The sequence below is a fragment of the Limulus polyphemus genome, unplaced genomic scaffold, assembly GCF_000517525.1.
Source record: "Limulus polyphemus unplaced genomic scaffold, Limulus_polyphemus-2.1.2 Scaffold6988, whole genome shotgun sequence".
Taxonomy (NCBI): Eukaryota; Metazoa; Arthropoda; class Merostomata; order Xiphosura; family Limulidae; genus Limulus; species Limulus polyphemus.
The window spans coordinates 26,023-30,677 of record NW_013672598.1 but is presented as its reverse complement, the minus strand read 5'-3'; the positions used below and the strand labels follow the sequence as shown (position 1 = coordinate 30,677).

The window sequence follows — 4,655 nt, the reverse complement described above, 5'->3', positions numbered from 1 at the left end:
CATACGGTGCTTACTGTTCGCTTGACTCAATTATCTATCTCTTCAATCTATCTATCTCTGACTTTTATTTGCTGGGCTTATATATTCAAAAAGAGGGCGTCCCAAACAAATTAGGAAAGTCACGATCAAGCGAAAAACTCCTCGCACACGCCACCAGTGCAAATGTGCCAGCAGCATCACGTGACTTCTGCTGTTGTAACAATATTCTTTCACATTAGCAGATGAGTTCACATGAAAATATGAATTCATACTAAGTATATCTGAGCTCAATCAAGTGAAAGTTAAAAATTTTTAAAAAGTGGCAAATCTCAGCAAACTTAAACAAGTCTGTTCTCGACAGTGCCAAGGAAAAGAATGAGAATTTACAAGCACACGAGTGTAGATGGAATCACTACTCATGGAGGTGTGTCACACTCCTATTGGTAGAGGGTTCTGTTGTATTATTACACCATCATGCAGTGATGCATATTCACTTGAGATTAGATGGGAGTTTTAACAAGGATGGTGGCTAGGCACAGGTCTTAACCTCTTGGTATTAACTAAACAACCATTGAAGGGGAATTTTTTTACAAAATCCTTACACAAGGTTGCAGTTAGCAATGATCATGATATAACTGATCTTGAGAATATCAAGAAGCAAAGGTAGCTTAAAACAAGATCAACTTAACAAGAAACCTGAAAGATTCAGAACAAGGATTAATTCAGAATAAATATAATAACACTATGATATGATAAAAACCCATGGTATATTCATATATTGCAGCAGCAAAACAGATTTATTATCTTGAAGTCAAGAAGAATCCTACCAAGTAGAAGTTGTCTATTCTCAAATACTTGTGTCACAATCTTAAAAGAGTTCAAATATGACACACTAGTTGTCTCATATGCCCTTGCCAAATATTATTTTAAAAAATTTATGTTGAAAAAGTGCCTGTTCATATGTTTTGTAAAACAAAATATTATTTATGTAAAAACTGCTAAAAAAGTGATGTTACATGTATATACTTTTTCTGTGCAGCTTGAACCAATAATAATAGTAATAATAATTACATTGCTAAATATATTCTTTTGTTTTGATCTCTGAACATCCATTTGAAACAAAAATTTTATTAATTACAATGTTTACATTTCTTACTTCAAACATTCAATGTACATTTATGTTTTTTTTCCAAGCTTTTGAGCTGGAGCATGATTACATCTTACTTCTGCACAAGATAACAGTTATAACAATGCAATGCATTTAATTAATTGCATTTCCAATGACATTATCTTGCAATTTAATATTTGGTATTATCTGTATGTAACCACAAACTAAGGTTGTACAGATAGACAAACTACACATGCTGATTTTTAATATATAATCTAATGTTTTTCTAAAATTACATTAACATCATTAAGTTATACATTAACGATGTAGGTTTACAAATTTAGACTGGCAGACAAAAACAAAATCACAGTAAAAGACTAAATCATGAAAAAACCATTATAGAACAACTTACCAAATAACTCTTCTCAATCCTCACTTCAGTGGTGTTCTATCACTAGAAAAAATTAAGATTGGTCAGCTCTAAGCATAGTGTGACCTGAAAAATAAATAGAACTTTGAATAAATGTTTGTGTCTGTAGTTGCAGTAAAATGCTGAAAAGGAACAGCTAGATTTATATCACTTTAAGAAAATAGTATAACACAGAAACAGCTAAGCCAAATCAACATACCCTGAAAATGGTACCTTTTAAAATTAAAATATCTAATACTTGATATGGTTAGTACAGTTATTTATGGCAAGGTTGTGCCAGTCAGCTTTCAATCATTTTTATGTTTATTAATCTATTCTCACATAAGTGTAATGATTTATTTAGGATTAATATTTGTTATTATTAGATAACAATTACAATCTATTTTTTTATCCTACCTTTCAGCTTCTAATCTGCAGTTGTCTTCAGGTAAGTTCTGAGAAGGACTGTGCATGGTGACAGGAGCCAGGACTTGATTCTCATTCTTCTTGTAAGAAAAACAAGTAATGTCATCCATTAGTTTTAAAACCAAAAGTATAAAAACAAACAATAAATACCCAAGCTCCTCATTAGTGCCTTTAGTCATTGAAAAAAGGAGATAACCACACTTATAAAGTGACAGAATCTGTAAATACCCTTATATTTACAATAAAGTTTAAATGCACACATTTGGTATTGTTCCGTTACTGTGGATTTAAGCTTTATTGTAAATTACTTTACATGGTATTGTGTATTTACCTATTTTGTATCCTTATATTTATTTAGCATTAAAACATCCTTGTCCAACGGTTTAGCAAACACAGACCAAGAATAAACAGTTAAGAATTTTGAGCTTCTAAACTTTTAAAAAAAAGAGCAGAAATCTGAAATGCAAACAATGAAAGTTAGGAAGTTTCTCAAAAACATTTTAAACTTCTCTCACTATATTCAAAGATCTCGTAGACTAACAAACAGTATTCTGATCTGAGATTCACAGATTCTTTCTTGGACAATAAAATATTTCTAGGTCTTCAAACACTCATGAGAGAGGCCATCAACTATACTTAATACTGTAAACCTCCCACTCCTTGTGACACTGAACATAGATGCTCTCTCACCAAGGAAGAAGCTTTCATCTATAGCATAGTTGAAGGAATCAACAAAAGAGAAAGACCCTCCTACTTGGCTTCTCCTTATAAATACATGCTTTTTATAATCAGTTTAGATATGTTTTTGAACATTTAGCTTAAACTGAAAGCAATTTATCCTTTTATATTGCACCCTTAAATTGCATTTTCATCATTCTCTCACAACTGAAATTAGTGAAGTAGCTAAAAGCTATGTTATCCTTAGAAGATAGTTGTTTGAAGCTCAAACTCCTCCTAAACATTTACATTACCTCAGTTTTTCAGTATTTCAGAATATGTTTGCTTGCTGTACATATTTACACATATACACCCTCAGACTTTAATAACTAGTTGCCAATATTATGACAAAGCCATATATTATCTGATCTCTTAAAGCTAGTATTCATGCTGAGATAAAACAACTTCCCTTTTATTCCTCAGTTTCTCCATTTAAAACATAGTACACTTTATCATGTTACTTAGTTACCTAGTCATCTAATAAGTCTATTTCACTATCCAGTCTCACTCACTTTCATCTCCTTACCTTTACATATTATACCTTGTTTATAAAGTATGTCTGTTACAACATAATTATATTACTTTTTTGGAACATGGTGCTCTATTTGTAAAAATGGACATCCTTACCAAGTGGACAAGACTAAACCACTCTTATGTTCATTTACTGAAAACTCAAACGTAAGGAGTTAATATTTTCCTACACTGAAAACATATTTCCAATAGATACTTACCTCTATATGTGCAAAATGTAACTTGCCACCAGCATTGCACTCCCACCTACCTACACGTATTTGCACATGGGACAGCTGCATTGTAGCATGCAAATTAGCCTGCAACAACCCTCCATCAATAGGAGTGCAATACTATTGATAACTCTTTCCCAGCCTGTAGGGTGCCATGCCTGTTTGTTGTCCTCTCACGCTTAAAATACTTAACCTAATATAATGACAACTGGTAGCAATTTCTACATAATACCTGATAAAAATAATTACATAGTTTGGTCTAGTATTTCTATAGTTTTTTAAAATGTCAACTTTTTGACAGCTACACAAATACAACATACATTCAATTTCTGATGCCACATTGTAGTCAACCTGTAAATATCTTCTAACTCCATATTTTACTCAAGTTAGTTGTGAAGGAGGATGATATATAAGTTATGTTTATAATTCCACACATACTCTAACAGTACAGTAATGATATTTAATAGTGTATCAAATACTTCACTGTTATTCTTTAAGGTATCCATTTGAACTTTAATACATCTCTTGATCCAAAATAAAAGAAAATGTAAAAAAAAAAAGTTAAAACAAACTGTAAACTCGAATAGTTTCATTTAAATTCCAAATTGCACAAAAATAGCTTTCACTTAAAACACCTAATCAAGTTTTTACTTACTTTATTTTGATAGCAGAGTTCTAAATTATAATGTGAAAAATCTCTGAGCAAAAGCTAAAGTAAAACAAAAGCATATATGTTATGAATACACCACATTTATTTTATTCTAAAATTCTACAAGTGAATTTATTTCATACAATATTGGTTGATCTAAGATCTATCACAATGATATCTAAAAATATTTTATTATTTATAGTTTCTCAGTAGTAATATGAGGGAAGAAAATTTTTAATAAATTATCTGTGGTAGTTAAATCATTATCATATCTAATATTATTAGGATGTAGGGGAGACCAGGGCTAGTTGTTAAGATTTTTAGAAAAAGTTTAATATCTAGCGATATAACCCAAATCATACATTGAAACCGAATGAAAGTAAAAATAAATATGTACTTTATCAAAATTATGTATTCTATATTGAACAAAATTGGTTACATAACAGATTTTGTAAATATTTTGAAGTAAAGTCAAGTGTAACAATATGCCCTGGATGCGGGGTAAGTTAATATAATAGGTGAGGCATGTTGTTATACAATAAAAAAAATCTGGAATATTTATCAAAATTAGCCTACTCTATCATGCTAAATGTTATAATAGGCCTACTGTTGTTTTCTCATAAC

The 4,655-nt window shown here is 30.7% G+C and overlaps 1 long non-coding RNA gene across 22 annotated transcripts in view; it reads right to left on the bottom strand.

The window, feature by feature from the left end:
- LOC106474245 overlaps positions 1-4,655 on the bottom strand; it is a 45,604-nt gene that overhangs the window by 15,471 nt on the left and 25,478 nt on the right. For 17 of the 22 annotated variants that reach the window (XR_002613897.1, XR_002613899.1, XR_002613905.1 and 14 more), the window contains 2 exons: positions 1,914-1,999; positions 1,500-1,541 (listed from right to left, as the gene is read on the bottom strand). This is a non-coding gene — a long non-coding RNA (uncharacterized LOC106474245). Of the gene's footprint in view, positions 1-1,499; positions 1,584-1,913; positions 2,003-4,655 lie in introns of all 22 variants that reach the window. The other 5 variants (XR_002613901.1, XR_002613903.1, XR_002613888.1 and 2 more) reach the window with 3 other exon arrangements.